The sequence below is a fragment of the Lichenostomus cassidix genome, chromosome 22 (genome assembly GCF_008360975.1).
Source record: "Lichenostomus cassidix isolate B80296 chromosome 22, HeHo_3.0, whole genome shotgun sequence".
Taxonomy (NCBI): domain Eukaryota; kingdom Metazoa; phylum Chordata; class Aves; order Passeriformes; family Meliphagidae; genus Lichenostomus; species Lichenostomus cassidix.
Window position 1 is genome coordinate 2,354,588 of NC_139502.1, and position 13,279 is coordinate 2,367,866.

General features: G+C 41.1%; 1 protein-coding gene across 1 annotated transcript in view; it reads right to left on the minus strand.

Annotated features, from left to right (window-relative positions):
• EBF2 (EBF transcription factor 2) overlaps positions 1 to 13,279 on the minus strand; it is a 140,301-nt gene that overhangs the window by 30,569 nt on the left and 96,453 nt on the right. The gene's annotated exons all lie outside the window — the stretch shown is intronic.

Here is a 13,279-nt window from a genome sequence, read left to right on the forward strand (position 1 = left end):
CCCCACAGAAAGCAAGGATTTGAGGATTTTTTGGGAGTAGCCAGCGTGGGTTTGAAATCACAGCTGAATCTCTTCATTGTTCTGGCGTGTTTGGATCCAGAATTTCCATTTTTGGCACTTCCAACCCAAATTCTGTGTATCATGGCAGTGCCTCAGGTCCCCAGGTGCTCATCAGGACAGCCCTGGGCACGAATTTTCACAAACTCAGAACAAAACCCAAAAAAAAAAAACCCAAAAAAGGAGATTATTTATATTTCCTGACATTCCACAATCAGCTCTTCTCGCTGGCTCCCAGAGCCAACAAGTTCTGTTTACATGCTGTAAAAGAGGTTTTTCCTTTGCTTTCCAGATTTTTCAGCATTCTTGGCAGATGATAACTAATTGCTGTTTCTTCTTTATGGAAATTGCCACTTGAAAAAAAAAAAATCTGTATAAATTCCCTAACAATGAGCACCTCTTTTTTCCTCCTGTCTTATCATCTCTGAAAAGCACAGAGAGAAGAAGTCACTGCAGCCTCTTTAAACTGCTGGTGAAAAAAATTAGGTTGGTCAGGAATTTTTCTTTAGATTTCATCCTGCTCCAAACAAAAAGTTAATAAATTTTTTTTCGTTATTTTTTGCCTGAGTTTCTTTAATTTTTCCTGAGCTTTCAGAAGCTTTTGTTGCGCAGGATTGCTCATAAAACTGAATTTTTTTTTTTTTAAAATTATTAAATTTTTCATTGCCAGCAGAAGAAAAACAAAACCAAAAATCCCTTTTTCTGTGAGAACATGTTTTGATGGAAAGTCTGAAGCAACTCTGTAAACCTCCTGTGGAGTTTTAACTCCTTTTACAAATGAGGAAAATTATTCAAGTGAATATGAAACATGAAGCAATTGAAACATCAATTGCCAAACCTAAGGATGGCACCATGTGAAAACATCCTGAACAAGATAAAATTTAATTTTTTTCAGGGATAGGAGACAGTGAAGGCACAACAATAATGGGAACAAGCAGCAGCAGCATTTTCTAGGATGGTCCTGGGCGCCAGCAGGGAATTTGGGAAAATTCTCTGGTTGGCAAAGCACTCATGGAATTTCTCCAAGGCTCTCCTGGATCAAGACCATGAAGTTTGACCAAGGTGAGCAATTCCATGTGGAGTTAGAGAGGAAAAGAGAGGGAAAATGGCTCCTCAAAGGGCACTGAGGAGATGTAGGTACAACCCAACCTCTGGTTTATCCACTGATTGATCACTGATTTTCAGCTTTGCCCAAAATCAGCTGCAGCCTCACCTTCCTCACCCTGCCAGGTGCCCTGAGAGCAAATCCAGGGTCCTAGCTGGACCATTGCCCTTGGTCCAGAAAGTTAGGAGAATAAAATCAGATAAATTTATTAAAGGCCTTTAGGTGCATTCAGGGCAGACAGAGCTCACTCCAGAGGCTACACCCAAAATGGACAGTGAGTCACGAGTTCTTCACATTTTATAAGTTCTGTAATTAACAAATTGAGCCTCAATCCTCCAATTACACCTTCAGGTAAGGAAGTCAGTAACTCCAAGTTTGCTCCCCCAATTCACTGCTGGTTCCATATTTTGGGGCTCTGAGGCAGCAAAGTGTCCTTGGATTTCCCAACTTAGAAGAATTATTTTGTCTAAAAAGCTGGGAACAGAAGTTTTCATCACTTTACATGGAGCCCAAAGCCACATCGCAAAACTACACACTCACAAAAAATACAGAAGTCACATCCTAACCCATCACCCTGACCCTCCAACAAGGGCTGAGCTGCAGGTAAAACCCTTTTACCTATTTCCTCATTTATTTATCTCTCAAACAGAGCTGGCTGGCGGGTGAGGACACGCGAGTTTCCCTGTCCCCACGCCACGCTGCAGCTCCTCCGCGCTCCCGCCGGCTGGAATTCACCATCCGTCAGGCTGATGGAAGCAGTGGCAGATTTCACTGCAAAGCAGCTGGGTCAGAGTCCCAGGGGGCTTGTTGCTTTTGCTGTGAGATCTTAAAGTGACCATCGCTGTTTTGGCTTTTTGGGTTGTTATTTTTGGGTTGTTTTGTGGGTTTTTTTGTGGGTTTTTTTTGTTTGGTTCGCTTTGTTTTTTGGGGTTTTTTTTATTGTTGTTGAAAGAAGCTGAAGGGAGGCTGCGAGAGCGTTAAAAATGAAAAAAAAAACCAACCAAAAAAAAAAAAAACCAGGGGGAGAGGTAAGAAACGAGGAGGTGGCTGGTGTAGCACGTAGGGAGCTCACTTTGAAAAATCCTGAGGCATCTAAATATCACAAGCACGATCCCTGCTGCGGGCAGCTGGATGTGCGAGAGCTTCGCCCGAGGGTGTCAAATCAAATATCCACTGCTGCTCGGTACAGTGCAGCGCTTCCCCCGGGGATCCAGGGGGAAAAAAAGGGAAAAAAAAAGAGGTTTAAACACAACAAATAGGGGGGAAGTTGAATTCTGTCTGATGTGGATTATTATAGGATGTCGTGGTGTTTGTTGGGAGAAATGGGGGAGAGGAGAGGGGAAGGGAAAAGGAGAATGAGGTCAGTGCTGAGCTTGGTGAGACTTACCTGGAATCGTCTCATGTCTCTGGGGTTTCCTGCTGTTTTCAAGCAGTTCTGATTGCACTTGAGGAAGAATTTGAGGAAGAATCTGGAAAAGAGGAAGAAGCACGTCACTTGGGTTAAAAGTTGGGTTAATCAGCTGGGTTAACCACAGTGAAATGTGTCATTTTATTCTGGTTTAAAATAAACGTGGGGTGATTGGAGTGATGGTGGATCTGACAGGAGTGAGAGGATTTGTCCAAATATCAACAAACCAAACTGATAAACAAAAAAAACCCCAAAAACCCCAAACAAACAAACAAAAAAAACCCCAAAAAACCCAAACAAACAAACAAAAAAACCCCAAAAACCCTGAAAAAACCCCAAGAAAACCCCAAAAACCAACAGGTAAAGGATAACCAGAGTGACTGAAATCGAAAATCTCAGACTGAAATCACTGTAAATGAACACAACTCTGATCTCCACTCGATTTTAGCTCTTCCTTTATCTCCTCCTCACATTCAAGGTTTCTTGGGCTGCCTGGAGGGATTTTCCAGGAAACAATACAGCAGGAAAACAGCATTGTGGGAATCACAGAACCCACAGGCAGACAAACCTCAGAATGTGTGAAAAACCCAGTTTTTCGCAGGAGAAAACAGGAGAAAAACCCCCAAAAGCAAACTCAGCTCGGGGAAGAACCTGCTGAGGTTTCACCCTGGTGATGTTTTTCCCCATGAAAATTCCTGTCCCTGAAGCAGACCTGCCCAGGTTATTCCCACCTGGATTTTTTTTGGAGGATGAGGAAAGCACGAGCAGAACATGACAGCTCACGCTGGCCGAGCAGATAAACCCATTAACATCCCACAAAGTTCTCCTGCCAGTTATTTTATCACCCAAAAAAAAACCCCATTTTTATCAGGTTTGTTATTCTGGAGAGTTCAGCCTGCTGTGGACACGAGTTGAATCCTCACCCAAAGCTGCACGGAGGTTTTAGGGCTTAAAACTATGAAGTAGGAATTTTTCTTTTTAAGCTTTTCCCACCAAACTCTGTCTCACATCCAGGGGGGAGAGGATTCTGTTATCTGATGAAATCTGAATTTCAGAGGTGAGGGAACAACACAAAAAGCCCCAGTTGTTGGATTAAAAGCAAAGCCAAGCACATCCAAAATTCAGGCGTAAGCAAGAAAATTTTTTTTGTGGCATCCTCTGTGGCAAGTGGAAACACTCCCTGCGATCCTTTTCCCCTCTCTGCTCGTCAGACAAGATGGGTTGAACCGCAACAATCGTAATTAAAAAAATAAATCAAAGGCTCGGCGATAAATTTAGAAGGGAAAAGAGTCAGAAAAAGCAGAGAAAAGGAGAAAAAAGAAAGAGTTGGAGAATTGATTTCGGAACACAAAGAGCGAGGTTATTTATTTATTTTGCTCTCGCCGAGTGCTTTCCTTAAAAAAAAAGAGAAAAAGAAAAAAAAAATCTGCTTTTGCAGTAAGTTAAAGTCCCAGGTGAGCCAGGCCTATTTCCCTTTCTGTTACTATGACAACGATTTTTTACCGCAGTCCCTAAGTCCCTTCAGAACTCACACATTCATGCCTTGAATTAGAACTTTAAAGGAGAAAAGATGGATATTTCCTGGGTTTACCAACAGCACCCTCCCAAGCAGACAATCAGGCAGAAATCCTCGTTAGTGCCACTTCCCCCTGCCCCACTCCCACCATGAGATTTCTGCTCCATCTGCCCCGAAATTCGAAAATAAAACCTCAGGTTGGATCCGTGCTGAAAGAAAAAAAAAAAAAACCCAAAAATCTCAGCAGCAAAAAAACCCCAAATAATGCCATAGAAAAGCCACAAAACCACAAATCCCACCCTGCCAGGGTCTCTTTTCTATTCAAAATTCCTTTTTAATAATTATTATTTCCTTAAATCTCGCGCAGATCTATTAGATATTTTAAAAATCTGTGTTTTCTCGGGGTGAGAGAGTTATTTTCTGCCTTTTTCCTTTTTATTTCACTTCTCCCTTCAGCAGGACTTGGAGGCTCAGCAGGGAAGAGGTGTCAGTGCTCAACTCTCTGAGGGCAAAATCCTGAAAAATCCCAAAAATCCCACAGAATTCCATGCCTTGGGAGCAGCACTGAATGTATTTTATTAACTCAGTCCTGTCGAGTCCACAATAAAACCTGTGACCTCTTTTGTACAAATGATTTTGGGGAAGATTTTTCCTTTTTTGGAAGGAAAAAATCTAAAATCCTTGGAGAGCTGCAGGAGAATTTGAGGCACAAATGTTGCTCAGAAATACGAATTTTTATCTTCCCCACTGGTTAAAGATTTAAAAAAGAATATTTGCAGATATATAAACAGCTTACAGGGGATCTGCCTGTGCAAAAGAAAATTCCAGGATGGAACTGAAGTGTAAAATTAACTAAAACAAGGAACTTTTAGGTGAAAATCGAGGCTGATTGTTCTGCAGGAAAGCTGCAAATAAAATAAAAAATAAAAATCCACAAGTTGCTACTTCCAGGGAAAAATAAACCAAATGAAGCAGTGAAACGGGCAGTTTGTTTTTTTAATTTTTCCAGTTTTTCTGAATTTTTTTAATGCTTGCATCGCTTTGGATTGTGATGAAAAAATGATCAATATGAACTAAAGAATGAAGAAAGTGAGCAGGAAAAGGTGTCTGGGAGAGAATTCTGTCAGCTGGAAGGGACTGAGTGCCACAAACCCCCAAAAGGCAAATTCAGAGAGGCAGAAATTCCAAATATACATTTAACAGCATCTCATCCACGAGCAAACTCTGCAACAACACGTGGAGAACAACTAAAATCCCATTTTCCTGCTAAATGCTGCAGGAAATTCGGCTTGAGAACCTCAGCAAACCCAACCCAGCAGCAGTGGTGAAAAAATAAAGGTGAATTCTGATCAAATCTGAGCTGATTTGTGCCAAGAGGTGAAATATCCATTAAAAATAAACCAGGAAAATAAAATTTTCTCTCTCCCTGTGGTGCTGCAGAGCTGAATATTCCCAACATTCCCGATTTCTCTGCACCAAACACATCCCAAATCTTGGCTCTGGGGATGCTCAGCTGGGGTAATTCAGCAGGAGGAATTTTGGGGATCCCTTTGGAGGTTCCTCAGAGGTTTCTCGGCTTTCTGGAATTGCTGAGCAGCTCAAAATATAGAGAATTTCACTGCTCTGAGATCACCAAAGCGCTGGGTTTGGGTTCAGGATTTAAACCTTGTGGGAAAAAATTCATATTTATTTAGCTAAGATGTTTCTCAGACATCACTGGATGTGCTGAACAATGACAATTCCCCTCCCATCACCCCCAAAATTCAGATTTAATTTAATTATCTGCACACAGAGAGCAATTTTTATCTTTTTTTTTTCCCAGCTAACTACATCTTTTCTCTTTTTCTGAGTTTTTCCAGTCAAAATTGAGCTACAGCTGAGCACCTGCATGAAGCACTTGGTAGGTTGTTTTATATATATATATATATATATTTTTTTTTTAATATATATATATATATTTATATTTTTTAAGTGGTTGCATCTGGGAAAGGCATGAATATTCATGGCAGCATTAGAATAAAAATGACTTGGGGGGAGCAAAGAGGAGGGAAGGTTTAGCACTAAATGCAGCTGATTTTAGGGGTAACAGGAGAATTGCTGGGAGATTTTATTAATTTCTTTAAATGAGAAGCTTTAGCCAGTTTTTGGCCTTAACCTATATATTATATAGACATCAAAAAATAAGAATTTTAAAAATATATATTAAAAATGAGCTGGTTTTGATGTTTCCTGGCTAATCTTTGGCCTTGCTAAGGACAGAATTAGGTGGCAAAATTTAAATAAATTTCAACAACTCCCCTTGAAAACTCTGGCACTGATTGATTTAATGCACAGATATAAAATTAATTAAGATAATAACTCCACATTTTTTTTTCCTGTTGTCTCTCTCCTCGCTGACCTCACTGGGCACAGCCTGATGAACTTGAGAAATCTCCAAAATCTCCAAAATCTCCAAAATTCAATTCATTTCCCTCTTTTTAGAGCTATTTTTAAAATTTTCCTGCTCCTCCTGCTGGGAGTTCCCACCCAGCCCAGGAGCTGAACTGAGCAATTTTCCACTTTGATACAAAAATACTGAATTATTTCAATATTTTTTGGGAAATTTTGGAGCAATCCTTGGTGGGGAAGCAGCATGGACATGGAGACAGGAGGAGAGCAAATTAAGCCAAGTCTGGTATTAATTAAGTTCTGTTCCCAAATTAATTTTGGACTGTTTTGCTGTCTGTGCCAAATTCTCAGGTTTTGTGCCCAAATTCTCAAGTTCTGTGCCCAAATTCTCAGGTTTTGTGAGCAAATTCTCAGGTTTTGTGCCCAAATTATGAGGTTTTATGCCCAAATTCTCAGGTTCTATGCCCAAATTCTCAGGTTCTGTGCCCAAATTCTCAAGTTTTGTGCCCAAATTATCATGCTTTGTGCCCAAATTATCAGGTTTTGCGCCCAAATTGTCAAGTTCTGTGCTCAAATTCTCAGATTTTGTGCCAAATTCCCAGGTTTTGTGCCCAAATTATCATGCTTTGTGCCCAAATTCTCAGGTTCTGTGCCCAAATTCTCAGGTTTTGTGCCCAAAATTGCAGGTTTTGCGCTCAAATTATCAAGTTTTGTGCCCAAATTATGAGGTTTTGTGCCCAAATTCTCATGTTTTGTTCCCAAATTCTCATGTTTTGTTCCCAAATTCTCAGGTTTTGTGCCCAAATTATCATGTTTTGTTCCCAAATTCTCATGTTTTGTTCCCAAATTCTCAGGTTTTGTGCCCAAATTCTCAGGTTCTGCACTTGGCTAGAACTGAAAACTGCATTCCACCCCTCTGAGGATCTTTATCCACCTCAGGTGATGGAGAAGAATCAAATTGACCTTAACAAAATCTTCCTGGTGTCTTTGGCAGAAGCCCTAAGCTCAGCCCCAGGAGCAGCAGAAAGTGCATTTTAAATAAATAAATCCAATTTTTTAACCCACATCCACTTTTGGTGCTTAAAATAAAATAAATATATTTATTTTAAATATCTTTAAAATAAAAGTAGATAATCAAGAGGTCCAACATGGGCTGTGGGTTGGGAACAGCCTCTGGATAAACCTAAAAAATTCAGGATTCACATGAAAATTATCCTTTGTGTGGCAAATACTGAGATAATCCTGGCTTTTTGGGGTTGCTGTGGGATTTTTTGGGATGAGAACACACCCACCATCTAGGATAATTCTGATTATCAGCAAATCCTGGATGCTAAAATCAGATGGAAAATAAAAATATGGAGCCACTCTGCTTGAATAATTCAGTGTTTCCAAAAAAACCCACAAGGGGAACAAACTGAAAAACCCAAAGCAGTTGTTTTGTTGTGAATATCTTTGCTCCAGTTTAACAAGATCGAGTTCAAATAAACTGAGAACTGCAGGAGTGAGAGATTAACTCCTGGGGAATTCTGGATCACTGTCCTGGCATGGCTGAGCCTGAGATAAAATGTGAAAAATAACTTTATGTTGGGAAATTTGGGATTCCCAACCTCCAAATTCCTTCCTTTCAAATGGCCAGACTTGGAGGTCATTGTTTGAAATCAATTAATTGCATTTATTTGATATCACCATCCTGATTTTAATGAACATCAGAGCAGAAAGGTTTTTGATAATCAGAATGAGGAAAAATCCCATTTTTTCCTGGTTACAGCCAGGGTGGGATCAGGCTGTGCACAGAGGAAAAATTAAACCAAATTCATCAAATTTAAACCAAATTTACCAAATTTAAACCAAATTCCCCAAATTTACCATTCCTTTCAAAAGGCCAGACTTGGAGGTTGCTGTTTGAAATCAATTAATTGCATTTATTGGATATCACCATCCTGATTTTAATGAACACCACAGCAGAAAGGTCCTTTATAATCAGAATGAGGAAAATTCCCTTTTTTTCCCAGCAGTTACAGCCAGGGTGGGATCAGGCTGTGCAGAGAGGAAAAATTAAACCAAATTCACCAAATTTAAACCAAATTTACCAAATTTAAACCAAATTTACCAAATTTACCATTCCTTTCAAATGGCCAGACTTGGAGGTTGGTGTTTGAAATCAAATTAATTGCATTTATTCGATATCATCATCCTGATTTGAATGAACACCACAGCAGAAAGGTTTTTGATAATCAGAATGAGGAAAAATCCCATTTTTTCCAGCAGTTACAGCCAGGGTGGGATCAGGCTGTGCACAGAGGAAAAATTAAACCAAATTCACCAAATTTAAACCAAATTTACCAAATTTAAACCAAATTTACCAAATTTACCATTCCTTTCAAACGGCCAGACTTGCAGGTCATTGTTTGAAATCAATTAATTGCATTTATTGGATATCACCATCCTGATTTTAATGAACACCACAGCAGAAAGGCTCTTTAAAATCAGAATATTTATCTCAGGAGTAATTCCCATCCATTATTCCAGGCTGTGTTATTAGGGAGCTGATGAGGAAAATTCCCATTTTTTTTTTCCTGGTTACAGGCAGGGTGGGATCAGGCTGTGCACAGAGGAAAAATTAAACCAAATTCACCAGTTGTGGGGTTATTGCAATATTGATGGGATGTTCCTCGAGCAGCAGCTAATTAATCTCCAGAAAACTCCTGAGCAGCAAGTGTGAACCTCGAGTGAGAAATGGGAAAAGCAGCAGATGTAGGGCAGGAGAGTTCTCAGGGTCTGGCAGGGAGTGGGGAGTTGGATGTTTGTTTGTCTTTTGGGGTTTTTTTTTGGTGGGGAGAATTGTGTTGTGCGAAAATCTAATCGAAGAAATGAAAGGAGGAAAGGAAACGGAACAAAAAAAACCCCAAAAATGACAATAAAAGAACCAAACCAAACCAAACAAGCAAAAAAACAAACACCAAAAATAAAAAAAAACAGAATCAAAAATAACCCCAAAACAAAACCAAAAACCTAATCAAAGAAACGAAAGAACGAAAGCAAATGGAACCAAAAAAACCCCAAAAAACAACAGCAAAAGAATGAAAGCAAACTGAACAAACAAAAAAATGAACACCAAAAAAAACCCAAAAAAAACCCCAAAAATAACCCCAAAACAAAACTAAAAACCTAATCAAAGAAACAAAAGAATGAAAGCAAATGGAACCAAAAAACCCAAAAAACAACAATAAAAGAACTAAACCAAACTGAACAAACAAAAAGTTAACACCAAAAAACAAACAGAAAAAACCCAACTAAAAGTAACCCCAAAACTAAACAAAAAACCTAATCAAAGAAACAAAAGAATGAAAGCAAATGGAACCAAAAAAACCCAAAAAACAACAATAAAAGAACTAAACAAACAAAAAAACAAACACCAAAAAAAAACCAAAAAACCCCCCAAAAATAACCCCAAAACAAAACTAAAAACCTAATCAAAGAAATGAAAGAATGAAAGCAAATGGAACCAAAAAACCCCAAAAAACAACAATAAAAGAACTAAACTAAACTGAACAAACAAAAAAACAAACACAAAAAAATAAACAAACAACACAAGCAAAAATAACCCCAAAACAAAACAAAAAAACCACAAAAACCCCCAAAAAACCAACCAAACCAACCAAAAAATCAACCAAAAAAACTGACACACATAAAAAACCAAAACAAAAAAAACCCCAAAATCAAAACCAAAAAACCCCCAAAACCACCAACAACAAACAACCCAAAACCAGAACAGAAACCCACAATAAAACCCCAAAAATCACACACAAAAACCCAACTCAACCAACCAACCGAAACCAACCAAACCAGAAAAACCAATCCAAAAACACTAAACCAAAAACACACAGAAAACCCCAAAAAACCAAACAAAACCAACCAAAAAAAAAGCAAATTAACACCATTCCTGTCATTCCTGCTCCCCAAACAACTTCCTCATTTCCTGATGGGACAAACCAGAAACTCTTCTCCATCCTCTTCCCTTAATTCAGATTAATTCCTTCACTCTTATTAGATTTTCCTCCTTCCTGCAGCCACTCACTCCAATTCAGATTTTAGCTTTAAAGTTAAATTTTGATGCAGAAACATTATTTAGGGTGTGAAAAAGGACCAAAAACAAGATCAGGAATTAGCTCAGGGAACCCAAGAGATCAGAGCAACTGAAAAACCAACCTTAAATCAACAGTGATGAACTCAAAACTTCAGGGCTAACAGGAGAATTGCTGGAGGATTTTAATAATTTCTTTAAATGAGGAGCTTTAGCCAGTTTTTGGCCTTAACCTATTTATATATATACATCAAAAAATTGTAATTTTTTACAAAAATCTGCAGCCTGGAATATCATATTTCTCTCCATCCTTTATCTACTGGTTTGGTTTTTTAATAAAAAGCTTCATTTCAAACTGATAATGACTGAATATAAACCTGCAATGTGTCACCCAACCTCCAAACATATCAGGAAACTTGATATTTAATTTATTTTCTGTGCATTTTCTATGCGTTTTGTCTCTGAAGTAGATTGTGTCCCCTCGTTCTGAGCAGGGACAAACCCCACAGCTGCAATCCCCACTCTTTGGGGTAAATAAATGCTATTTCTGCATTATCCCTTCTTCTTTTTCATCTCGAAAAAGCAAAATAATCCCATTTTCAAGCAGCAAGGGCTGCCAGGTAGTCATTCCTCAGTGCTCATTTGCCAAAGCCACATTTGCTAGGGGGGGGGAGGGAAAAAAAAAAACCAAAAAAACCCCAAAATCTCCAAGGAAAACCTCCTTGTTTGTGCACTCTGATGAAAACCTGACACCATTAATGAAAATAATAATTGAACTCTACGGGCTGGAATTGGAAATGAAACACAACACTAACAGCGTGTTTGTCATTGCAATTGTTCTCCAAAAAACTCTTCGGAGGGCTCTCGGCAATCTGAGCAGTTTCCCCTCGATCCTTTGGGCTTTGCCCCTTCCTCCCACCCCAGAACTTTCCAGAAACTTCCCAGATAATGGCTAAAAGTGGATTTATCCTGGAAGATCTTTGTTATTCGTGGAATATTTGGCACAGAATCAAATGCCAGAGTGGAATAGAGAGGCAGGAGGCAGGGAGGGGATGGGGAGAGGGTTGGGCTGGAAGGAGCTGAAGATAATATTCCCTGGTTTATTATGGGGTCTGGGGGTTCCTGCTGGGCTGGGCATGGCTTAAAATTGTCCTGAAATCGTCCTGAAATTGTCCTGAAATCATCTTGAAATCGTACTGAAATTGTCCTGAAATTGTCCTGAAATTGTCCTGAAATCATCCTGAAATTGTCCTGAAATCATCCTGAAATCGTCCTGAAATCGTCCTGAAATCACCCTGAAATCATCCTGAAATTGTCCTGAAATCGTCCTGAAATTGTCCTGAAATCGTCCTGAAATTGTCCTGAAATCGTACTGAAATTGTCCTGAAATTGTCCTGAAATCGTCCTGAAATTGTCCTGAAATCGTCCTGAAATTGTCCTGAAATCATCCTGAAATTGTCCTGAAATCGTCCTGAAATTGTCCTGAAATCATCCTGAAATCGTCCTGAAATTGTCCTGAAATTGTCCTGAAATCATCCTGAAATTGTCCTGAAATCATCCTGAAATTGTCCTGAAATCGTCCTGAAATTGTCCTGAAATTGTTTCTGGGGAAGGGAGGAACAACAGACAGCAGGGAGAGAAGGATTTTGTGTTTCTCAGGGGTGGGGAAGTCGAGGCAAAGGGAAATTCAGGGCTTTGCCTGCTGCTTTGCCAGGCAGCAAACACATCCCAATCCCAAATCCACATTTGGGGTTGGACTGGTTCCTTTTACCAGTGACCCGAATTTCTCGTTGCCTCCACCCTAACAGCCAGCAGGGTTTGGGAAACACAGCTAAAATCTTCTTTTTGAGCCTCGTGTCACCCTGAGCAGCACAGGGTTTGGGGCTCAGCCCTGTCACCCTCCTGTCCTGTCACCCTCCTGCCCTGTCACCCTCCTGCCCTGTTACCCTCCTGCCCTGTCACCTCCTGCCCTGTCACCCTCCTGCCCTGTCACCTCTTGCCGTGTCACCTCCTGCCCTGTCACCTCCTGCCTTGTCACCCTCCTGCTCTGTCACCTCTTGCCGTGTCACCTCCTGCCCTGTCACCCTCCTGCCCTGTTACCCTCCTGCCCTGTCATCTCCTGCCTTGTCGCCCTCCTGCCCTGTCACCCTCCTGCCCTGTCACCCTCTTGCCCTGTCACCCTCGTGCCCTGTCACCCTCGTGCCCTGTTACCCTCCTACCCTGTCACCCTCCTGCCCTCTCACCCTCCTGTCCTGTCACCTCCTGCCCTGTCACCCTCCTGCCTTGTCACCCTCCTGCCCTCTCACCCTCCTGTCCTGTCACCCTCCTGCCTTGTCGCCCTCCTGCCCTGTCACCCTCCTGCCCTGTCACCTCCTGCCCTGTTACCCTCCTGCCCTGTTACCCTCCTGCCCTGTCACCCTCCTGTCGTGTCACCTCCTCCCCTGTCACCCTCCTGTCCTGTCACCCTCCTGCCCTGTCACCTCCTGTCCTGTCACCTCCTGTCCTGTCACCCTCCTGCCCTGTTACCCTCCTGCCCTGTCACCTCCTGCCCTGTCACCCTCCTGTCCTGTCACCCTCCTGCCTTGTCACCCTCCTGCCCTGTCACCCTCCTGCCCTGTCACCTCCTGCCCTGTCACCTCCTGCCCTGTTACCCTCTTGCCCTGTCACCCTCCTGCCCTGTCACCCTCCTGCCCTGTCACCCTCCTGCCCTGTCACCCTCCT